At 39.5% G+C, this 25,672-nt stretch overlaps 1 protein-coding gene across 11 annotated transcripts in view; it reads left to right on the top strand.

Annotated features, from left to right (window-relative positions):
* Positions 1-7,308: 7,308 nt before the first annotated feature.
* The window catches only part of UBE3A (ubiquitin protein ligase E3A), a 101,934-nt gene continuing 83,570 nt past the window's right edge, over positions 7,309-25,672 (top strand). For 5 of the 11 annotated variants that reach the window (XM_063698920.1, XM_031002401.3, XM_063698919.1 and 2 more), the window contains exon 1: positions 7,397-7,962. The gene's annotated coding sequence lies outside the window, so the exon portion shown is untranslated. Of the gene's footprint in view, positions 7,963-8,089; positions 8,399-25,672 lie in introns of those variants that run through there. The other 6 variants (XM_055363333.2, XM_063698916.1, XM_055363335.2 and 3 more) reach the window with 4 other exon arrangements.

Genomic DNA, 25,672 nt, shown 5'->3' with positions numbered 1-25,672 from the left:
TGTGTTAGAATCAGTATGATACGTATTTAAAATGGAATTAGAGATATGGATTGTAGTAGGAATGACTTCAAATAACTCAAATGATGCGCATGTCAGAAAGAAACAATTTCTAAGGGCTGCTTCATTGATTCAAGTGGAACTGTTTTATTCAGAACAGCTCAGATTAGCAGCAGCAGCAGCTGGTGTTCAATGAAATGCTTCCCTTTTCCACCTACTCTCCAGCTGGGTTAAGACAGGCACAAAGAGATTGGGATGACCAAGGTCAAAGCATGATTTGATAGACTTCCAGGTTTTTGCTCCAGTAACTTCTTGTGTAGTCTTGGCTATAGAGGCAATTCGTGAAATTGGTGGTTGAAAAAGTCATAGCTTTAGAAGGACTTCATAGATCATCTTGTTCAATATCTTAATTTTATACTTCATATACCAAGGTTCTAATTAAAATACTTTATTGTTGCATATTTATTGGAATTGACAAGAAGTTAAGATTTCTTACATTTATTTCATTTGCCTGATTTTTCTGTTCCCACTGAATTGTATAAGCAGGCACTACTGCACTTTGTATCTCTACTTGACATAGCTGAAAAATGAAACATTCAAAGATACACTACTTTATTACATGTTAGCTCAGTAAAGGGGCCCTCTATTAGACATGCTGGTCTCAGTTCTTAACTTTTACACTCACAAAGCCCGATTCACTCATTCAAACCTTTTTTGAGGAGTTACCAGGTTTTAGCCATTGAGATAGATACTGGGAACACAAGTCAAGGGTGCTCTCCTCTCTCAAGAAGCTTAAGAGAAGACAGAAGTGCTAAGCACATACATCGAGTATGCAGAGGGCACACAGAGGTATAAGCAATGACCCTGCTTGAGCAGATCTGAAAGGCTTCTCAGAGGAGCTTGAACTTGTCTAAAAGGTAGAATAAACTGCATGCAAAAGAGCTCCAAATGACTCTCAAGCTTAAGTACTGCCTAAGCAATACATTCATGTGGGAAGTGGGAGATGGGGCTGGAATGGAGGCAGAGGCCACATCCAATGGGCCGTTTTTGGAGTTTAGACATTATTCAGAAGGCCATGGTGAGCCACTGATAGAGTTAAGAAAGGCAGCAAGGTGATAACACGTTTCTTAAGAAAACATACTGTGATGAGGACATTTGGCAGGAAAGTAGTATAATATGAACCAGCATTCTCTGAATGTTGGGGTTAAAATAGTGAATGAGGTAATATGATCCTACCCTTCTGGAACTTACAGTCTAGTTCAGAAACACAACGGGTCTAAACACTAAGGGTCTATATTAAGGTAGTAGCAGTGGAAATACACAGAAGGAAATGGATGTTATGATAATGATGATGATGATATTGCTTATTACCATTTATTGAACACCTCCCATGTGTCAGGCACTCAACACCTCATATGCACTATCTCTGTCCATTCTCCACACAGTAGCTAGAGTTATTCTATAGATCTTGTCATAACTCTCTCAAACCCTTCCAGAGGCTTCCCACCTCATTCAGCACAAATACCTAAGTTCTTAGGAAAAGCTACAAAGTCCTCCAGGCTGTGACCCACTGTGAATTCTCTGAGCTCATCTTCAACTCCTCCTTTCTCTCTCTAGCCACAATGCCTTGCTACTGTTCCTAGATGACTCTAGGCACCTTTCTGCTTCAGAGCCCCCTCTGTCTAGAATGTTCTTTCCTTTGTATTTCCACAGTTCATTCCTCACTTCTGTCAAGCCTCTGATTAAACGAATTCTTTTCAATAAGATCTTCCCTGGCCACTCGGCATGACAGAACTCCTGTAGCACTCCCTATTCCCTTTGCCTTGCTTTGTATTTCTCCTTAACATATCATATTCTGACATAACACATATGTGTTGGTTTTCTTCCTCCATGGATCACAAACTCCATGAAGGTAGACTGTTTTTGTTCATTGCTGTATTCTCAGCACTGATAACAGTGCTCGCACATATCCATTCAATAAATATGTACTGAATAGATGAATGAAGGATTACAATGGTCCTATGAGGATGGTACTATTATTTTTTCCCACTTTCCTAAAGAGGAAACAGACACCAATTGAGGTACTCAAGGTTTTATTTCTGGTAACTGGCAGAACTGGGATTTGCAAGGGGGGGGGAGGAAGCCTGCCTTTGTTGAGTTGTAGTATGTGCCCAGCATTATTCTAAGAACTTTATGTACATTAACACTTAATCCCTACACCTCCATTTTATAGATGAGGAAACTAAATCAGAAAGGGGTTTACAATCTTGCCTGGTATCTGTGCACTTGCCGGTAAGTTGGGGGCCTGTGCTCTCAGCCACTTTGCTACACTAATTCTAAAGCCAATTCTTTAGAGAGATACAACTTTGCCTCTTAACTGCCAGGAGAGTGAGGGAAAGGAAGAAATCCAGGATTGCTACCATTATTATGACTGTGGACCGCCATAGATGGTAGAGTCACCAATCAAGTCAAAGAATGTAAGATGAGTTGGTTTCATTCTCCTCTAACTCTAGACTTCCACATCCAACTGCCTCCTGATATCTTTGCTTGGATATTAAGACACAAGGTCAGCTGCAGTTAAAGGGATTTAGAATAACCATGGCAGATCATAGAAGTTAGTAGCTGTCTTACATCAGAGTTGACCTGGTACAAAGGACCTGACCAATGAAGTCCTCAGGGCCCCAACTTATTGCTCTGCAATCCCTAGAATGTTTCCCAGTGTCTTACTCTGTTTATGCTGCTGTAACAAAATACCTGAAACTGGGAAATTTGTGAAGAACAGAAATATACTTTTTCACAGTTCTAAAGGCTGGAAAGTACAAGATCAAGACCCCCAGCAGGTTTAGTGTCTGGTGAGGGCTGCAGTTTCCAAGGTGGGACCTTACTGCTGTATCCTCTGGAGGGGGTGAATGCTGTGTCCTCCTGTGGCTAAAGGGATGGAAGGGCAAAAGAAGGCCTAAGCTAGTTCCCTCCAGTCCTTTTACAAGGTATTAATCTATCCATGAGGCAGGGCCCTCATGATTTCATCAGCTGTTAGTATCATCACAATGGGGATTAAGTTTCAACATGAATGTTGAAGGGGACACCATCATTGAAACCACAGCATCTTTCAACATGGTTTACTACCCCAACTATTTAATACATACATTCATCAGAAAAGGACAAAAGAAAGGGCAAGTGACACCCAATTTCTTTTAGAAAATGATCTGGAAGTTGCATACATAATTTCTGCTCACATCCTACTGGCCAGAACTTAAGAGATATGGCCACACTTAAGAGTGTATTATAGGCAACGATGTGTCTGGCTAGATGTTCTATTATCATGGATAAAGAGCAGAACGCATAAGAGTCAGCTAGGAAGCAGTTTGTACAACAGATATCCAACGGGTATCTCAAATTTAACATTAGCAAAACTAAATTCCTGCTTGTTCTCCCAAAACCTGCTCCTTTGCACTGTTATCACATCTCAGTCCATGGTGGAAGACAGAACAAACTCAGGGGTTTGATGTTAAACATGTTGAGCTTGAGGTGCCTGTAGAACACCCAGTACAGGTTTCCAATAAGGGGTTGAAGATACTGTGTCTGATGCTTCTGACTGAGATCTGTGTTCAAGATTCAGACTTGATTCCTGACTGAAATAAGTGATAGAAGAGTATACGTAAATGGTACTGTCAAAGATTATAACATGGTAGGCAGAGAACCAAGAATGGGGAGGGAGGATTCTGCACAGGAGACCTGAGAAAGAGTGGCCTAAGACAAGGCAGAAGAGCACAGAATGTAAGGTGACAGAACCAAGGGAGCAGTTTCCAGGAGGCAGTGGTCAGCAGTGTGGAAGGCTGCAGAGAGATCAGATGTTATGAAAACTGAGAAGCAACCTTTCAATTTCGCCATTATGCCACAGTGAAATTGATACAAGCAATGTATACAGTAAAATGGAGGGAGCTGCTAAATTTCTGTAGTTGAAGAGGAATTTGGAAGGTAATAGCAATCCAAGTATAGACAGCTTTTCTAAATAGAAGGGACAAAGTAGAGGGAGAATTTATGAACAGGAGCAGGAATATTTAAGGGAGTAAGAGTCTTGAGTCAATCTCTCTTCCCTCAAGAAATAAAAATTACCTGTAGAAAGGACAGAAGGATGGCTTCTACCTTAAGACTCGAGGTCAGAAAGAATGCAAATTTAGACAGGTCTGTAGGCATAAGGGTGGGGGTATGTAGGAGTTCATGCCTGATGTGTGCAGTACTAAACAATGATACATATAATACTAATACTACTACTACTAAGCACTAACATTTACTGAGCACTTATCATATGCCAGACAGTGTTCTTCATGGAGCTAAGTTTGCTTAACAGTATTTCTTAAATAATGGGAGCTATTCATATATTGAAAGCTTAGTGTTTTTCAGAAGTTGAGTGTGTAACATTTGGATGTGGCCTAAAAATAGCAACCGTGACTTCTATCCCACCATATCTGAATTTTGTCTCTTCCATGCTCTTGACTTATTTCTGATCCTGGGGCATGCTGAGTAGTAAAAAAAGTTGTTCTTGCATTTTGATTCATCTGTTATGACTGGCATCAATAAGAAATCTTCAGCAATAAAACAGCTCTGTCAAAAAACAACTTCACCAGCAATTTAGGGCAAAATGTTTCCTTTAAAAAAAAGTTTGTTGGCTGGGCATGGTGGCTCATGCCTGTAATCCCAGCACTTTGGGAGGCCGAGGCGGGCGGATCACGAGGTCAGGAGATCGAGCCCATCCTGGCTAACATGGTGAAACCCCGTCTCTACTAAAAATACAAAAAATTAGCCAGGCGTGGTGGCAGGTGCCTGTAGTCCCAGCTACTTGGGAGGCTGAGGCAGGAGAATGGCATGAACCCGGGAGCTTGCAATGAGCCGAGATTGCGCCACTGCACTCCAGCGTGGGCGACGGAGCGAGACTCCGTCTCAAAAAAAAAAAAAAATAATAAGAAAATAAAAAGTTTATTAGTATTAGCAGATACATATTAGTAGGTACCCCCCATGCTCAATGAAGTGTTGGGTTACTCTGAAAAAGTGTCCAATCTTACAGGTGTGACTTCCTCTGGAACTGCAAGTTCTTGAGGGCAGGGATAGAGACTGTTCATCTTTTATTGTTTCCCAAGGTCTGGCACATAAATAGTAGTTCAAGTAGTCCAACGTATGACACATAAACAGTTCTGGGTAAACATTAGCTCAAAGTTTGCTCAAGGCATTGATGCAGATGCTTATAAAATTAAATTGCTCTTTTTACTGTATACCTGAAATGAGAAAATTATTAGAAACTACTGGGTCTCATTTTGACTAGAAAAGTCTGAAGAAATCACTGTTCACTTAGTAGATACAAAGTTGTTTTTCTGGGAAAAACACACCTAAAAAAAAAAAAACACACATGGGTCTGATATGGGAGAATTTTTTTTTTTTCATATAAACAGATGTATAGGGAAGTGGAACACTGCTAGTATCTTAAGGATTCCTGAAAGTATTTATGTTGGTAAGTTTGATCAGCAAACATTTCTAAATTTGAAAATGGATAAAGCAAAAAGCACAGTGAGATCTTGAAAGAAGTCTAATACTAATGTCACACATAAGAATACAGATTTAAAATTAATGAACTAAAACGGATATACGTAATTTCTCCAGGAGGAATTAAGATCCTCCTTGATCTCAGTAAAGCAATGAATAGTCATTCTGACATCTAGCTAAAAGCAGACTTATTTCCCTTTGGTCTTTAATCTTTTTGGAACTCAGGGATTTCCGCCACACTTTGATACACCAGGCCATTATAAAATTACATTTAATTTATTGTCAATTTCTACTTAAAAGGAAGAATACCTATAAGTATCTCCATATGCTAGATATAGTAGAAATGGTATGCTTTAATTAGTCCAACAATAAAGTCCTTAAAGATTTACATTCTTTGTTGCCTATTTTGAAAACTTGCGAAGATAAATTTTTTTAAAGATTATAATTCTTACTAGTCCTTTCCATGAAATATAACAGCAAATAGTTTCCAAATGTGGATGTGTAATGAGAGGAAATGAAAAGTGAGTAAAGAGCTGAGTTAAAACATCTTAAAATCGAATATGGCTTAATACTATCATTTATCATCAGTTGTCCTAGAATAACTTAAATTCTTCTAGCTTATTGTTGGTTTTTCAATGGTTGGTTATAGTTGTGAGGCAGATACACACACACACCCACACACTTGGCTATATAAAAAAGATGTTCCGAGACTGACAGTTAAAAATTACACTGCTGGCCGAGCACTGTGGCTCATGCCTGTAGTCCCAAAACTTTGGGAGGCCGAGGTGGGAGGATCACTCGAGGCCAGGAGCTCGAGACCAGCCTGGGCCTAACATAGAAAGACACCATTTCTAAGTTTAAAAATAAAAATAAATTAAAAAAAGATACACTGCTATGTACGACTGTTGATATAAAAAATCTGAATACTAGACATGGGTATTCATCTAGTACTTCAAGGGCTTATCAACAAAGTTGCAAGTTGTAACACTATGAATTGTTAGTGATACTCTTTTGGCTTTGCTAGCAAGTGTTGTAAAGCTATACACACACACACACACACACACACACACACACCTTTTAAAATGGTGACCCTGGTACCAAATATGACTTTAAATAGATTTAATTTTAATGGCTTTAACTAGGTTCAGCTGTCATATGGATCAAAATTAGCCTCTATCCAGCTGGGGTCAACCAGGGAGCCACTTTTCTTAACCGACGACCTACTGAACGTCAACAACTGCAGGAGACGGGACTTTACCTTCGTCTCTGGTAAACCAGTTGACACATCCTGTGTTGGCAAGAGGCCTAAGTAGATGACCTTGGTCCTCTAAAATCTGGCCTGCACTCTCGGGGCACCCCTGTAACATCTACAAAGGCAGCTCCAGATAGAAAAGGGTTGGGGTCGAAAAGCTAATAACGGCAGGCACCTGCCCCGCCTCGGGGCTGGGGGGCTATTCCTGCGGCTTCAGCTAACTTTCAGAGCCATTCGTTTCCCAACAAAGTCGGAGGCGTTCCTCCGCTGGGTACACCAAGGGGCTCTGCAACCCTCCTGGGGGGGCGCCCAGAGGGCTTCCGGAAGTCCCAGGTTTATTCTTTCGGGTCACAGACAGCAGAAACTAAAAGGAGGGATTACCCTTTCTGTCCAGTCGCAAGATGGCGACCGAGCCTGGTGGGACTCCGAGGGGCCGCAGGCCACCTCCTCTTCCCAACGGCCCGTGCGCCGGCGGCGACGGCAAGCGGGAGGGAGGCGGGGCCGGCGAAGGAAGGAGGGGCGGAGCGCGGCGCCCTCCCGCGCGTCTTGGCCCCGCCCCACGTCCCCGCGTCCCGGCCTGGAGCCCTCGCCCGGCCGGGCGGCGCGCGCTGCCTGCCGGGATACTCGGCCCGCCCAGCCAGTCCTCCCGTCTTGCGCCGCGGCCGCGAGATCCGTGTGTCTCCCAAGATGGTGGCGCTGGGCTAGGGGTGACTACAGGAGACGACAGGGCCTTTTCCCTTCGCCAGGACCCGACACACCAGGCTTCGCTCGCTCGCGCACCCCTCCGCCGCGTAGCTATCCGCCAGCGCGGGCGCCCGCCATCCGCCGCCTACTTACACTTCACCTCTGCCGACCCGGCGCGCTCGGCTGCGGGCGGCGGCGCCTCCTTCGGCTCCTCCTCGGAATAGCTCGCGGCCTGTAGTCCCTGGCAGGAGGGCCCCTCAGCCCCCCGGTGTGGACAGGCAGCGGCGGCTGGCGACGAACGCCGGGATTTCGGCGGCTCCGGCGCTCCCTTTCCCGGCCTCGTTTTCCGGATAAGGAAGCGCGGGTCCCGCATGAGCCCCGGCGGTGGCGGCAGCGAAAGAGAACGAGGCGGTGGCGGGCGGAGGCGGCGGGCGAGGGCGACTACGACCAGTGAGGCGGCCGCCGCAGCCCAGGCGCGGGGGCGAAGACAGGTCAGTGTTGCCGCGGCCTGCGCCAGGCGGCGCTGGCTCCCCTCCGTCACTCGGCCGGCCTTCGGGGCCCGCTGTGGCGAGGTCGACACCCCTCTTCCCCGCCCCCCGCCGCCGAGGCGAGTGTTTGGGGGCGCGTGGTCCTAAGGGGCTGGTGCCAGAAGTAGGCCCCTGGTGGCCGCGGCCGCTGCAGCCGTAACTGTCAGTCCTGGCTGAGCGACGGCGGGAGGGTTTTGTCGCCCGAGGGGACGCGAGCGGGCCCGGGGCGGGGCGGGACGTGCGAGGCGTCGAGATTTGGGCCTCCTAGGAGCCAGGCTCTTCGAGCCAGCCGGGGCCCCAGACAGGGAAGGGCAGGCCCTTTCCTTCAAAGGGGAGCTCTTTCTCGGCGTTTTCAAGGTTTTTGGCTCTCTTGGGGAAGACATATTTAGCCGTGTGCTTGGTGGGTTGGGGTTTTGGGGGTGGATTGATGGGAAGGGAGGGCGGATGAAGTGGTATGTCAAGCCCAAGGGTTGTGCGCACAGGTTACTCTGTGTTACCGGCCACCAGGATTTCTGAAGTTGAACGTGAGTTATTGGCTTTGCCAGAGACTGCTGTGTTATATGCAGACCTGTATGCAAGCAGTTGGCCTTTTCCCCCCCGTTTTCAGTGTAGAAAATGAAAAGGATGCTTTCCTCATCTTGGTGGTAAAGGCTTTTGTTGGTAAAGGTAGAATTGAATGTACCAAATGCCTTAGTCCGTAAAATTTTAAAAATAATTTTAATACAGACACTGGTGAAGCTTGGCAACCTTGAAAGAGAATTTAGCCTCTACATTTTTTAAATGACTTTTTATGGATGTGCTAAATTAGTAACAGTCCAAAATCTGTTTGAGATTATTAAGTGGCGAGGGTGCTGTTGAAAATGTAAACTAATAGCATATGGGGTTTACAGTGCACAGTTAACCTCAATCATGAAGAAATGTGGATATGACCCGTAATTTTATATCATTTTACTGCCTGCAATATTGAGAGAAGCAGCAAATTATTACAGATTTTTTTGGGAGACGACCTAAAGTTTAAGAAATACAACTGTTGAAAGTTACCTGTCAGAGACACAAAGGTACCCAATCAATCTTGTTGAATAAATTGGACAAGTGGGATAAGGTGTTTGTCTCACACTTCTGATCAATAAGTACTCTTACTTAAGAAGTGATTTGGTAAATCATGTAAAATTTAGAATTTAGGAGAGATAAGAAAGTTTTAACTTGGTGTATATAGTGGAAATAGCTTTGAAATTAGATCCTGTTTTTAAATCCAAGCTACTTACCACATTTTTAGTGAAATGAATACATTATTAGTGATGCTACTGATAAGCCCTAAGGATGACCAGAAGCCCTTTTAAGAAACACTAATACAGTTGACCAAAAAATAAAAAAGGAAATAGCTTCAAGAAATAATTTGCAATCTTTGTGTATTTATAATATACACAGGAGAAATACAAGAACAGAATATGAAGAGGTAACTTATAATCCTTACAAAATTAGAATGTAAACTATGCTAGTCTTACTGTGTCAATATTTATTAACCTGCATTAGTTTGCTAAGTAGTATGCTCACTATCCTCTGGACATTGCCCCTGTCCCTGAGGAGCTTAACTTTATACAGAGATACAAAATACTGTGTTTTGATTTCCTTTCAGAGGATTTATAAGCTACTTATGTTTTATCTGTCCTAAATTCTGCCCTTTTTTTTCCATGGCTGAAAAAATAACTTCCTAAGAAAGGTACATACTAGTCAGAGGTGTGGGGAAAACGTGTTCTCATCCCACTTGTGCAGTCCATTTAACAGGATTTATTGGGTACCTACAGTGTCTTTGACATGTAACATTTAATCAGTTGTATTTCTTAAACTTTAGATAATTTCTATTTCGATCATTTCTATTTCAATCTCCTCCCTCTCCCCTCCAAAAAAATTTACTGTGTAAACTGTGATAATACACTGTTTCTCTCAGTGTCAGTCAGTGGAATGATCCAGATTTATAGGTCATAGCAAAATTTTTCATCCCAAGCTCTTGAAATGATGTTTCCAAATGTCCATTTTCTTAAATGACTGCTAGTTATGTTCTCCAATCATGTTACACATATTTTGTTTAGACCTATAATTGTGTAGGTCTAAATGTAGAAACATTACATTATGTACATATGCAGTTGCTGAGAGAAAATAAGTTTTCTAATTTTTAGATCGGGGTGAAGACAAACTTTTAGAAGTGATCTTTCGGTAAAATACTGGATGAAGTCTTAGGTGCTCTTTTTATGTTGGTTCAGGACAAAAGTTTTTTGACTGGTTTTTGAGTTTTCCCCTCACTGCCAAATGTAAGGATGAAATGTAGTAACAAGACATCTTGGTATGTATGGTGGTAATATCTTTGGAATTAGACCCTAATATTAATTCTGGCCTTATTAATCTTGGTAAGCCACAGTTTTGTCGTCTGTAAAATGGGTTGGTGAAACTTCCCCAGAGTTGTGAGGCTTAAAGTATGTAAAACGCCTAACACGTAGGCACTCAATAAGTATTACCTTAGAAATCTTCCTATCCAGTTTTTCTGAATGGTCTGGAAGCACCTTGTATGTAGTGGACTACAGCATTTTATCCTTTATGTTGTTTATTTCTTTTCTCATTAGCTATGAACTTTTTAAGGCCAGGAATTCCTAGTGTTTACCAGAGAATGTGTTACTAGATGTCTTAGTCTGTTCTGGCTGCTATTACAAAACACCACAGACAGCGTGGCTTATAAACAACAGAAGTTTATCTCACGGTTCTGGGGGCTGAGAAGTCCAAGATCAAGGTACCAACAAATTTGACATCTTAGTGAGGGCCCTCTTCCCTTGTTCATAGATAGCTAGCTGTCTTTTCACCATTATCTCATGTAGTAGAAGAGTAGACGGGGCTCTATAGGGCCTCTTTTATAGAGGCATTAATTCCATTAATGATGGCAAAGCCTCCCAAAGGCCCCACCTCTTAATACTGTCACCTTGGAGGTTAGGCTTTCAACATGAATTTTGGGGGACACATTCAGACCACAGCACTAGAGCAGGCATGAATTAGTTATTGGTAAATCAGTAAATGATCAACTACCATTTATTAGGTTCCTCCTGTGGCTTCTATGAGCTAAGTACAGGACCCACAAAGACAAGAAAGATGTCTGTCTTTTTTGAATGCTTATAGTTGAGTGACTTTCTCACATTTGTGTGTGTGTGTGTGTGTGTGTGTGTGTAAAACCCTATCACATAATGGAACTTCATTTTCCCATGCCCTTCCAATCTAAGAGCAGTTCTATGGACTCAATACCTCCTACCCACCAGCTGCTACTCTAAAGATTTACTTTTTTACTCCTTTTAAAAAGTTCAACGCTCTGGCATATGCATTACTTCATTCCTTGGTCCCAGCCCACCACCCCAGTATCTGGCACGTAGTGTATTAGTATTTGTGTGTGTGTGTGTGTGTGTGTGTGTGTGTGTGTGTGTGTGTGTATGTATGTATATAGAATTTAAAATTTTTACTCCGGCAGTTGTCTTCAAATACTCTGATTTTGGGGGGCATGATTATCATTCTGTCTTCTGGCAGTACATGGATAGATGCTACCTGAGTAGGATTGTCTATGAGGTCAGCTGCTCCAGTCATTTTATACAAGAGGAAATTGGAGTGCAAAGCTTTAAAATGATTTTCTTAAAGTCACCCAGGTGTCAGAACCAGAACCAGAGTCCACGTCTCTAGTTCAGGACTCTGCACACATTGGCACATGTTCTGTCCTACCTTTTGGGATGAATAGTTATACTTGCTTTGTGATTACTCACCCCCCTTTTTGGAGACATATGAGTGTTTTGTACACTATTAATAGAAGGCAGCCTTCACAAAATGCCATCTGCAGATCTGTTATTTCTTCTAATAAAGGAAATGATGTAAAATTACCTTAAATAGAAATAGTGTTAATTCTTCTAGAGACATATTCCATAATCCAAACATGAAATGTTTGAAATACTTAAAGATGCCATATAAATAAGTCCTTTGTAAAAAGATAGTATTAAAAATTTTTGTTTTATAGAGATGGGGGTCTCACTGTGTTGCCCAGGCTGGTCTTGAACTCCTCGGCTTTTACTTTAGCTTCCCAGTGTGTTGGGATTACAGGCATGAGCCACAATACCTGGCCAAGTCCTTTTTTTTAATCAAATGACTTATTAATACACAGTTTCTTTGCCAGCTTTTGTTTTCATTTGCTATCAAAAATGTTGCTTAATAGTGCTTTGATCTGAGTTATCAATAACAGGTAAATGCCATTATGGATAATAATTCAAAAAGAAGCTTATTAATTATTAGGCCTATCTGAGAGTGAAATTAAGTTAGCATTTTCTTTTTGTTTATTTTACTTATTGTTTATTTGTTTAGAGACAGGGTCTCGCTGTGTTGCCCAAGTTGGAGTGCAGTGGTGCTGTCATAACTCATTGCAGTCTCAGGCTTGAGTGATCCTCCCATCTCACCCTCCTGAGTAGGTGGGATTAGCATATGCCACCATGCCTGGCTAATTTTTTTATTTTTTTATTTTTTTGTGGAGATGGGGTCTTGCCGTGTTCAGGTTGGTTTCAAACTCCTGGTCTCAAGTGGCTTGGCCTCCCAAGGTGCTAGGATTACAGGTGTGAGCTACCATGCCCAGCTGAGCGTTTTTAAAAAATACTGGTCTTTGTACATGAGTCGTTACTATTTGATTCTAAGCCTTATGACTGATATCCCTAAAAATTATTTATAAAATTTTAAGTGCGTCAGAGTCATTGAAATGGAATGAGCACTGTCTTTTGGTCTTGAGGTTGTTTTAACTAGCTTCGTAATGGTCATGAGCAGGTTATTTAGCTTTTGAAGCCTTCGTTCCTTCTTCTGTCGAATGAAAGTGATAGTTGCTTTGTTTTAAAAGAGTATGCTTTTCAAACGTGATCATTCTTGAAAATGTAGATTAAGAAGCTTTTTAGAGGCCAAGTGCCGTGGCTCACGCCTGTCATCCCAGCACTTTGGGAAGCCGAGGTGGGCGGATCACGAGGTCAGGCATCGAGACCATCCTGGCCAACACGGTGAAACCCCATCTCTACTAAAATACAAAAAAAAAAATTAGCCGGACGTGGTGGCGCACGCCTGTAGTCCCAACTACTCAGGAGGCTGAGGCAGGGGAAACGCTTGAACCCGGGAGGCGGAGGTTGCAGTGAGCCAAGATCACGCTACTGCCTGGCGACAGAGTGAGACTGCCTCTCAAAAAAAAAAAAAAAAAAAAACTTTTTAGAAACGTTGTTTTGGGGAATTTTTAGTGTGTGAATTCATTTTAAATATGTGAACTCCATTTGACATGGACAATAGATCTTAATAGTTTGTGATACATTAGTCAGTGTATTAATCAAAAGTCAAATCTCTTTTGTAATTTGCTGTACCAGACCTGTTGTGTTAATCTGATCAATGGCAAGTTAATCATAAGATTGACCTGAAAGGAAAAGATATTTTTAGGGGACATAGAATCATATTGGATAAGATTATTCCTATAGTTCATTTTCAGGAAATCTGAACAGGAATCTCGTGTAAGGAATCACATGTGAATTATAGAAGAGAGTCTGATGTAAGACTTTATTTATTAAGGTCTGCATCTGTGTTTCAAGTAAGAGCATAGAGGTAGTATATGAGCCCTGAACACTCATACAGGTGGATAAAATTTTTCTTAAAACTGTTGGCTGGACAGTGTAGAGTCTAATGCTGTGACTCTTAACAGTTTTGTGTGTTCCAGAAGTTCATCTCTTCAGGATCAATTGAGGTTAGTCTAGGACAGACTTTAGTTATAGAAACCAAACATGAGAAAAAATTTTTGACCCATGTCTTCGTAGCGTGCAGGCTTGGTAGCTCTTTCCTAGTTCTGGATGTGTGCCCGTTGTATATACTTTCAGCAATTCAGGATGTGTCAGGATGTTCCTTTTCATATTTAAGACAAGCACTCTTGCATACAAATTACATAGCTGTGGGCTGAATGAAGATGCTACCATTGCTGTACTTCTACACAGGTTCTTTTCATGTAATGAAATCAGAAGGGATGGCTTATCCATTTCAAGTTTCTGTTAATAAGTAGTCTTAGAATTGCCTTTGTGTACTGTAGCCAACACCCCAACTCATATATTTTTATAATCTTTGTGATGCAGAATAAATTCTGAAACTTTCCACCTCCTAATTAAATATAGAAATACTGAAAACAATAAAGCACCATGTATTCACTATGGACATATGTCACATTTTGTCACTTTCTTGCACTCTTGTAATCCCTCTCTAAAGCTCATGTTAAACTCATGTTCTTTATTTTCTTCTCAGATGATTCCTTTAGCACTGCACTTAACAGTACAGGAATTTCTTCCTTTCGTACTTCCAACAGATACTTTTTTGTCTCTTAACAGATGTGAACCATAATGCTGTTCTTTAGAAAGCAAAGGATGAAGTGCACAGCAGTGTTTTCTATATAAAGCTAATGGGTCATAAGGGGAAATATGGGTTATTTCCAGCTTGTTAATTGTCTTAATACATTTTTCCTAAGAATTCTATTGTGCCTCTGTGGTTATATGCACCAATATTGATAATCTTACAGTGTGCCATAAATAAGGATATTTATATTATCTTTGCTAAATATTTTAAGTTTTTGTTTTGGGAATTGAAAAAATCTTTTGTGCATCTATGGTATGTGATATGTATACTAATGGATAAATCCTATTTCACACAAAGATTAATTGGGTAACATTTTTCTTTAATAGTTTTCTGAAGTCAGTGGTCATGTTGTGTGTTGGTGATTGAAAATATGCTGTTTAGGCTGGGCGCCTTGGCTCACTCCTGTAATCCCAGCACTTTGGGAGGCCGAGGCACACGGATCACCTGAGGTCAGGAGTTCGAGACCAGCCTGGCCAACATGGTGAAACCCTGTCTCTACTAAAAATACAAAAATTAGCTAGGCGTGGTGGCACACGTCTGTAATCCCAGCTACTTGGGAGGCTGAGACACGAGAATCGCTTGAACCTGGGAGGCAGAGGTTGCAGTGAGCTGAGATCACGCCATTGCACTCCAGCCTGGGCAAGCAAGATTTCATCTCATAAAAGAAAAGAAAAGAAAATATGCTGTTTAAGATCATCCAAATTCAGTTTCTAAGAAGTGTAAAGTTTTCCTAATTACTTAAGCTGCTTCATTCTCATTCCCTTTTGTAACACATTTTGCCATCTCTGTAACATGTTGAACATGTTTAAAGAACAGAGTGGGAGAATAGGAAGTTACGTGGATAAAGTTTGGTAATTAAGGTAGGAATACATCCTGCTTCACAGAATGGGAATATTTCTGAAAAGTTGACTGTAGTATTGAAGAACACTTAAGTGTAGTGTATTAGACGAACTGAGCTAATTTTGGTCTTTTATACACATAAATCAAGATTTCTGCATTTCAAATCATGCATATTTCTTTAAATTTATTGCTCAGTGTACTGTATTTCAAATATTGTAAAAATGAAAAGATCTTGTGGTCTTATTTAACTCAGTATGGGATAAGTCCTTCCCGCCTTCCCATTCTTATTCCCTCTTTTAGGCTGAATGAAAGGCTGGGGGAGTGAATTTAAAAATAGATGGATCTCAGCTGGAGAATGGGTTGGTCACGTATCTCAACTGATATTAAATAATTTCTTAAATCCTGGATTGAAGATTATAAGAAAACAGTAAATGTTTGCTCTCAGTTCATTTCTTTGTTTTGTTTTTTCATGTACAGTTTTAGGCATTTGTAACTGCTGGATGCATGAACTACTTTCTAGTTCTTTCAGGCCTACTTTTAGATATCTGCTGTTGGGGACAGTCCTCAACACTTAAAAGTAATTTTAAATAGTGATAGGCAGAACTAGGGGTCAGTTTTACTGCCTATGCCTGTGCTGAATTTGACATGGCATTCCTAGGAGGGGAGGTGGAACGAGGGCGGTGCACACATTGTCCATATTGCTAGTCAGTGCCAGATTTTGAGAAATTGGGGCTAATCTCTGTCTTAAATGGTCAAGATCTAATTCTCCAAAGTGCTGTTTCAGATAACCTAGTATTTGTCCAAAATTGCCCTGCTACAATAGTATTTATCTTATATATATGTATTATATATATATATAATACATACACACACACACACACGTATATATATATATATATATATATATATATATATAGTTTTTTTTTGTTTTTCCTCCTGAGATGTAGTCTCGCCCTGTTGCCCAGGCTGGTGTGCAGTGGTGCAGTCTTAGCTCACTGCAGCCTCTGCCTCCTGGGTTCAAGTGATTCTCCTGCCTCAGCCTCCTGAGTAGCACGGACTACAGGTGTGCACCACCACGCCTGGCTAATTTTCGTATTTTTAGTAGATACAGGGTTTCACCATGTTGGCCAGGCTGGTTTCAAACTCCTAACCTCAGGTGATCTGCCCGCCTCAACCTCCGAAAGTACTGGGATTACAGGCATGAGCCACCACACCAATCCTATTACATTCTTAAAAAAATGTTTGTTTGTTTGTTTTTGTAGAGATGAAGTTTCACTATATTACCCAGCCTGGTCTTGACTCCTGGGCTCAAGTGATCCTCCTGCCTTGGCCTCCCAAACTGCTGGGATTATAGACATGAGCCACTGCGTCCAGCCTGTATCATATTTTTATTCCGATATCTTTTGTAATTTTTTTTTAGTGAAGTAGGGAGGTTTATATTAGATGATCTTCCAAGGTAATTATCAGCTTGGACATTATATGCTAATATGTCTTTTGTTTGTTTTTAAAATAAGTGTATATGTTTTAATTGTAAAATTTTTAAAACATCCAGAAAATGACATAGCAAGTGCCTATTTATCCACCACCTAGAAATATAAATTATGTCCATTTTTATCCCTTGGGGGAAAGGATGCAGTTATATAATCACTTTTAACAACCCCAACTGTTCAAGTCCTGTTAACCCGTCTCTACACAAAGTAACAACTGTCTTGAGATTCTTAAGTAAATTTCACATCCTTGTTTTATACTTTTACTATACATGTGTACATGTATCTGTAAGTGATATGTGGTGTTGGTTTTTGTATTAAATTTTTACAGATATGTATAACGCTGTCTTTCAGTAGCTTGATTTTTTTAAACTCAGTATCAAGTTTTTGAGGTGTATATGTTGATGCATGTAGATGTAGTTTATTCAGTTTCACTGCTGTATGGCACTTCATTTTATGCATAGATAAAATGTATGTATCCCACTATTGATGGATATTTTGAGTTGTTTTCTTTTTGCTATTATAAATAATGCTGCAGTGTTTATTTTTACATGAGTGTATGTGCAGGTGTTTTGGGAAAAACCGTAGAAGTGAAATTGCTGGTTACTAGATATTGGTAAATTCTTTTCCTAAATGGATATGCCCATGTATACTTTATCAGCATTATGTGGGCATTTCTAGCATCCTCACCCATACTTGGGATTGTCAAATTTTAAAATAGTTACTAATTTGAGGCATGTGAAATGCTATCTCATTTTAATTTATAGTTGCTTGATTATTCTGAATGGTAGGTAAAAGGATAGGAAATTTATTATTTTCTGTATGTTTTAAATATCTCAAAAATAAATGTTTTTAAAGGAAAGGCACACTATCGTACAACATTTATGTTGAAAAGGACCATGAAGATCATTTCATCCAACCTTCTTACTTTACAGTGCAGCCAAAGAAAGTTACCAGAATAAGAGTAAAATATAAAATCCTGCCCATTGTAGTATTCTCTGGTAGTATGAGCCTTAATTTTTGATGTAAAAATCATGTCTTTTTCTTTATGATTGTGCTTTTTGTTTAAGAAATCGTCTTTTTATATTGTCTGCTAACAGTTGAGGATTTTTTGTTACTCTTTGTTATTTGCATTTAGGCTCATCTGAAGGGAGTTAGGATTTTTTATTTTAAATATGAAAAGCTAGTTGTTCCAGCATTAAGTATTGAATTTTTAAAATTTTGTATTGAGGTTAAGTATACATACATAATTTACCATCTTTTTTAAGTGTACAGTTCATTTTTAATGATTTTTTTAAGTGTACAGTTTTTTAAGTGTACAGTTCAGCAATAATAAATACAATTATGTTCTTCTGCCTTTGTCCTCTCACTCCCCACTTCGGCTGCTAGTAACCACCAGTCTACGCTTATCTTCTTGAGATATACTTTTTTAGCCCATGTATGAGTGAGAACATGTGGTATTTGTCTTTCTGTGTTTGGCTTATTTCACTTAACATAATGGCTTCTTGTTCCATCCATGTTCCTGCAAATTACAGGGTTTTATTTTTATAGCTGAGTAGTATTCCACTGTGTGTATAAACTACATTTTAAAGTCTGTTCATCCTAATTATTGAATTCTCCCCACCCCACCCACCCACCTTTTTTTTTTTTTTTTTTTTCTCCAGGAGACAGGGTCTCCCTTTCTTCCCCAGGCTGGAGTGCAGTGCCATGATCATAGCTCCCTGCATCCTTGAACCCCCTGGCCTCAAGCGATAGTCTTGCCTCAGCCTCCCAAGTAGGTGGGACTGCAGGCAGGCACCTCCAGGCCCTGCTAAGTTTTGTGGGGTTTTTTTTTTTTTTTTTTTTTTGTAGAGATGGGGTCTTGCTATGTTGCCCACTTTGGTTTGTTAGTTTTAGTGGTTTATAATTCCTTTGTATTATTGTGAACAAATAACAGTTATTTTGAAATAGAAGAGTGCTTTCTATTTAAAATTTTTCTTTGATAGGGTTCTGTCTACTTTCTGAGCCTTACCTTCCTGTGCATTCCCCTTTGGTCAGTACCATCTTACCACACAGGCTGCTTTTAGTTTCTTGAGTTATCCATCTTCCTTCTGTCTTATAGGGCTCAACCTAAATATTACTCAGGGAAGCCTTCCTTGAGAGTCTTTCTTTTTGCACTCATTGGTTTGGGGCTTCTTTATATTATACTGTTAATTGAATTCTGAGTCGTGTTTATCTCAACTGAGATTAGGTAATTTATTTTGAGAACAGTAAATGTTTATCATCTGTCATTCTTTTTTCCATGCCCACATTCAGTTATTTGTAAGTGCTGAATGCATAAGTGTTCATCTACAGATTGATAAGGATCAGTTCTTTTTTCCCCAACTAGAAATGTTACTCCAGTTGATAATAACAGCTCAAACGGAAATATAAGGCAGAGGTGAGAGAGTCACTTGAGGCCACGAATTGGAGACCAGCCTGGGCAACGAAGTGAGACCTTATCCCTATGAAAAATAAAATTAGCCCAGCTTGGGAGGCTGAGGTGGGGGGATTGCTTGAACCCTGGAGTTCCAGGCTGCAGTGAGCTGTTATCACGCCACTGCACTCCAGCCGTGGTGACAGACCCTGTCCCTTAAAAAAAAAAAAAAATTATAACCAGCCACATTGAAGTATTTTGTAAGACATTAATAGAAGACTAAATGTTCTCATATGTTTACTGTTTATGTTAAGTACATATGGTTTTTAGAACAACAGTTTTCTATCAAGTGTGGTCTGGTTCACTTAGAATTAGATGGGGTAGATTTTTTGAAAAGCGTTTTGAAGTTAAATTAGAAGCTAATGGTTTTTTGTCACTAAATCAAATTTTGTTTTATGCGTTTAAGTGCTACATTTATTTGATAGGCAGATGAATGTAACAGATTAAACTTGAAAATAATGTAGCTATGATTCCTTCAAGGAAAAACCCACCTACCTTTAGTTCTTTTAGTATATTGCATTATAAGTCTTTTGTGTGTGCATATATAGCAGGCATAAATTGGCATAATTCTAGGTTTAATTTTAGGCTAGGCGCTATGGAAGTTTGAACTCTAATTACAGTGTAAAAATAACCCAGAGGAAAATTTCAGAATAATAAATCATTGGGACTATATGGTACAGATGTCCCTGTTTTCAGATTGTAGAATTGTTGACCAGTAGGAATGCTTTATGATTAAAAGCCAGGAAATTAAAGTAATTCTGATGATTTGGTATTTCTAAAGATTTTCATAGATGACAGTTGAGAACTACTCTCAGATGAGATTCTTCCATTGCTGGTAAGTCATGTAATAAAACACTTAAGTAAATATTTTAATGAGGAATAACATTTTAATATTGGCACATCGTGAGTCTACCTTCTGTAGTTAGTAGGTAAATAAGAAATAAACATACCTTATTTTAAAAAAAATTTCAAAGAACCCAAGGGAGGGGAGAGCCAAGGTGCACATTAGAAGGAGATTACAGTACTCTTCCAGTGCGCAGTGGATGTGTTGTGATTCCAGAGTTCTATGTATGTACGACTGTGTAGCCCAGATTTACCAGCATGGGCTCAGTTTTAAATGTTAGGTTAGGCCCATAAATCATGAAAAGTTCTAGGAATTCTAACATTTTTACCTTTCCAGAAGAGAGCCTCTTGTATTTTGTGGTAGTTGCCCCACCATCCCTCAAATATTGGTGTGTAGAATCTATTTTTGAGGATGAGGAAATACAGAAAAGAAAAATTAAAAAGCTGTTTTTTTTTAAGTATAAGAAGAAATGAAAGGTTTCTCTTCGCTTCATAGCCAATTCTAAAACTTAACAGTTGTTAAGTGTGTTTAACTGTAGAGGGAAAAAAATGCCTGGAAGGAAATTACCAATCAAATATAAAATGTAAGATAGCTGTAAAAGTACTGATATACATACAGCTTTTTTCCTTTTGGGGAGGCGGTATTTAAAAAAAATCCTACCAAACATATTCTCTAACTTTCAAAACTGTTAATAGCTTTATTGAGATAATTCACATACTATAAAATTCACCCTTTTAAAGTTTTTAGTATATTCACAGTTCTGCAGCCATCACCACTATCGAATTTTAGAACATTTTCATCATCCCCAAAATAAATCCTAACCTGTTAGCAGGCATTCCCCATTCTTTCCTGGCCCCTGGAAACCACTAATCTGCTTTGTCTCTATGAATTTATTTATTCTGGACATTTCATATAAATGGGAATCATACAGTATGTGTCCTTTTGTGTGTGGGTTCTTTTACTTACCATGGTATTTTCAAGGTATGTTCATTAACATGTATGTCTGTTTTTTTTTTGGTAACACACACTCTTGATTACTGTAGCTTTGTAGTAAGTCTTGAAACCAGGAAATGTGAGTATTCTAACTTATTCTTTTTCAAAATTGTTTTGGGTCTCTGGGTTTCTCAAATTTCCATAGAATTTTAGGGTTAGCTTGCAAAAAAATGCAACTGGGATTTTGATAGGACTTGGATTTGTGTTGAATCTGTAGGTCTATTTGGGAAGTATTGCTACCTTAACACTGTCTTCTCATTCATGAGCATGGGATATCTTTCCATTTATTAAGGTGTTCTTTAATTTCTTTCATATTTTGTAGTTTTCAGTATACAGGTCTTTACTTATTTTATGACTTTAAAAATTTATTTCTAAGAATTTTATGTCTTGATGGTATTGCAAATTGAATTTTTTAAAATTTCATTTCAGGTTTTTAATTCCTTGTGCATATATTTTTGTGTACTAAAACTTGTGTTTCATATAATTTTTTTTCCTCTTAACTGTATTATAGGAATCTTTCAAATGGTTGGCTACATACACATCCATCTGATTCACTTAGTAAACATTTCTTGAACACCTACTGTGTAGTGGGCCTTTTTTTCTAGGTCCTGGTGGAGACAGCAGTGTATAAAACCCACTCAGTCCTTTGCTTTCATGGCACTTAAATCCTAAAAAGAGATCGTAAAGATAGGTAAAATATATGTTACATAGTGCTAAGGAGAAGAAACAAATAAGGGAAGTGTTTGTAGGTGAAAAGGATGATGGGAAATTTTAGATAGGGTAGGTAGAGAAAACTTCACTGAAATGGTAACTTGGGTGAAGAACTGAGGGAGATGAGAGAGCTAGCCATGTGGATATTTGGGGGAAGAGCATTTCAGGCAGAGTGTAGTGAATAGGGAAACCCCAAAGTGAGAGTGCCTGATGTGTTTGAAGAACTCAAGGTGTGGCCAGTGTAGCTTTAGAAAAGTAAATGATGGGAAATACAGAGAATGGAGGGTACAGATATTTTGATCATAATAAGGTGTTTGATTTTTACTGGTAAGTGAGATGGGAAGCTATTGGAAGTCTTTGAGCAGAGTAGTGAAAAAGTATGACTTATGTTTAGCAAGGTCACTCTGGTTGCTGTGTTAAGCATAGACTGAAAAAGGGGACAAGGGCAGAAACAGACCAATTGGTAGACCGTTAGTACAGATTAAGACGTGACTGAAATGGACAGAGTGGTCACAGTGAGGGTGGCGAGAAGTGAATTCTTGATATATGTTGAAATAGAGTCCATAGGATTTGGTAGTAGACCAGATGAAAGTGGGAAATAAAGGGAGGAGTAAAACATGATGCCAAAGTGTTTTGACCAGAGCAGCTGAGAGAATGGAGTTGGATAATTCTTATAAATTATTGCATTAAATCTGTGCATCATATCACATGCCCACTTAACTACAGGTAATTTTACCATGTAAGCTTGTGGGGGGAAAAGAGGAAAAACAGAAAAAAGGAAGGAAAAGCATGTTTTAAAATATAATAAATTAGGCCTTAATGAAAAATTGTCCTTGAGAAACCTGAGATGGAATACTCTAAATCTGATGTGTTCTCTCAATCTTTAGAACTGAACTAGGAATTAACTCTGAGAGTTCATGATATGTTATGAGACCCTTTGCCTGTTTTGGAAATTAGGTTGTTTTCAATATTTGCTTTTGCAATGATGGTACCTGTTATTTTTTCTGTAAGGTAGATTCCTACAAATAAGATGTCAGGCCATTAGACCATGTCAATCTAAATATTTGATAGGTTTTGCCAATTACCTTTTAAAAAATAATTTTAGCAAGTTTCATTCCTTAAAATATATTAGGGACTGCTCATTTACCTTGTTTTGATTCATGTATATATAAAATCTGTTTAAGTCTTTATAAATAACCTGGGAAATTGCCTGGTTTTTTGGTCCATTTCTATTGTGGTGTTTGTTTTTTAAATTTGTAAGCATTCTTTATATATCATTTAATTCTTTATTATAATTTGCAAATATTATCTCTACCTACCTTTAATTTTATAGTATCTAGTCATGTGAAATTTTAAAGTTTTTATGTAGGCAAATCTGTCCATCTTTTATGGTTTCTGGGTTTCAGCATGCTAACAACGATGATATAAATATGATCTCATATATATATTACAAAAACTTTTTAGAGATAGGATCTCACTCTGTCACCCAGGCTGGAGCAACCATAGCTCCCTGCAACCTCAAACTCCTGGGCTCAAGTGATCCTCCTGCCTCAGCTTCCCAAGTAGCTAAGATTATAGGCATGTGCCACTAGCTAGTTGGTTTTTTTTTGGTTGGTTTTTTTTTTTTTTTTTTTTGGAGAGAACGTATCTCAGTGTGTTGCCCAGACTGGTCTCGAACTTCTGGCCTCAAGCTATCCTCCCACCTCAGCCTCCCAAAGTGCTGGGATTACAGGCATGAGCTACTATACCTGGCCAATCTCTTGTATTTTCTTCTGATACTTTTGTGATTTTACTTTATAGACTTTAATTTACAAAGTTAGATCTGAGCATTCAGCATATTTTTGGATATGGTATGATATGGTTTAGGTCTGGATTGCATTTGTCATGGTTTGGGAATTATATCTACCTTTTATTTTCTTCCACTTCGGTAGCTGATTGTCTTGTAAGGCATCCTTTCCCCACAGATAATGCCACCTTTTTCTTTTCTTTTTTTTTTTTTTGAGACGGAGTCTGGCTCTGTCGCCCAGGCTTGAGTGCAGTGGCGCAATCTCAGCTCACTGCAAGCTCCGCCTCCCAGGTTCACGCCATTCTCCTGCCTCAGCCTCCCGAGTAGCTGGGACTACAGGCGCCCGCCACCACGCCTGGCTAATTTTTTGTATTTTTTTTTTTTTTTTTTTTTTAGTAGAGACGGGGTTTCACCATGTTAGCCAGGATGGTCTCGATCTCCTGACCTCGTGATCCGCCCGCCTCAGCCTCCCAAAGTGCTGGGATTACAGGCGTGAGCCACCGCGCCCGGCCAATGCCACCTTTTTCTATATTAAGTTCTCACAAACTTTGAAAAAAATCAAGTTTATTGAGGTATAATTGATACACAATGAAATGCACCCATTTTAACTGTATAGTTTTATTGATTTTGATAAATATATACACTATCACTGCTACTACAATCAAGCTTTAGAACAATTGAATTACCTCCAAAAAGTTCCTTACTGTCTGTAGTCATTTCTCTCTCTTGGCCCCAGGCAACCACTGATCTGTTTATTAGTTTTCCTACTCTAGAATTGCATATCGACGGAATCAAGTAACATATACTCTTCCATGTCTGGTTTCTTTCACTTGGCATGTTTTTGAGATTCATTCAGTTTGTGTTTGTCACAGATTTTTGTTTGTTTCGTTTTTTTAAATACAATATGACTATACCACAGTTTGTTCATTCATTTTCTGGTGAACATTTAAATTGTTTTCAGTTTTAGGCTGTTGTGAATAAAGGTACTGTTTTGTGTGCATGTTTTTGTGTGAACATATGTTTTCATTTTTCCAGGGTAAATACCTTAAATTGGAATTACTGGGTCACATGGTAAGTTTATGTTTAAATGTATAAAGAACTGCCAAACTATTTTCCAGATGATTATACTACTTTACATTCCCATCATCAGTGTATGAGAGCTCCAGTTCTCCAAATGTCAGCATTTGATGTTCTCAGTCTTTACTTGCACACATTCTGAGAGGTGTGTAGTGGTATCCCATTGCAGTGTTTTTTTTTTTAAGTGGTACTAAAATACACAACATCAAATATACCATTTTAACTATTTTTAAGTGTACAGTTCAGTGACATAAAGTACATTCACATTATTCTGCAGCCATCACCACTATCCATCTCTGAAACTTTTTCATCTTCTCAGTCTGAAACTCTATCCATTAAACAGTAACTCTTCATTGCCTACTCTCCCTATCTGCTGGTAATCACTGTTCTACTTTATATGTGAATTTGACTCTTCCAGATACTTCATATAAGTGGAATCATACGATTTTTGTCCTTTTGTGTCTGGCACATTTCATTTAATAATAATAATGTCCTTGCATTAGGCCATTCTTGCGTTGCCTTAAACGAATATCTGAGACTGGGTAATTTAAAAAGAAAAGAAGTTTATTTGGCCCCTGGTGCTGCAGGCTGTACAAGCATGGCGCCACCATCTGCTCAGCTTCTGGGGAGCCCTCATGGTGAGTTTACTCATGGTGGAAGGCAAAGGGGGAGCAGGCGTGTCATATGGCGAGAGCAGGAGCAAGAGAGAGGGTGGGGAAGTGGCACACCCTTTTTAAACGACCACATCTCCTGAGAACTCACTCTGTATCCCAAGGACAGCACCAAGCTATGAGGGATTGCTCCCATGACCCAGTTACCTCCCACCAGGCCCCACCCCCAACATTGGGGATTATATTTTAACATGAGATTTGGGCAGGGCAAATATTCAAACCATATCAGTCCTCAAAGTTCATTCATGTTGTAGCATGTGTCCAAATTTGATTCTTTAAGGTTGAGTAATATTTCATTGTGTGCATATATCACTTTTTGTTTTAATTATTTATTTGTCAGTGGACATTTGGACTCTTTGTAACTTTTAACTATGTGAA

Source organism: Gorilla gorilla, chromosome 16, assembly GCF_029281585.2.
Source record: "Gorilla gorilla gorilla isolate KB3781 chromosome 16, NHGRI_mGorGor1-v2.1_pri, whole genome shotgun sequence".
Taxonomy (NCBI): Eukaryota; Metazoa; Chordata; class Mammalia; order Primates; family Hominidae; genus Gorilla; species Gorilla gorilla.
The sequence above is the reverse complement of the archived record's forward strand: the minus strand, read 5'-3'. Positions and strand labels throughout refer to the sequence as shown.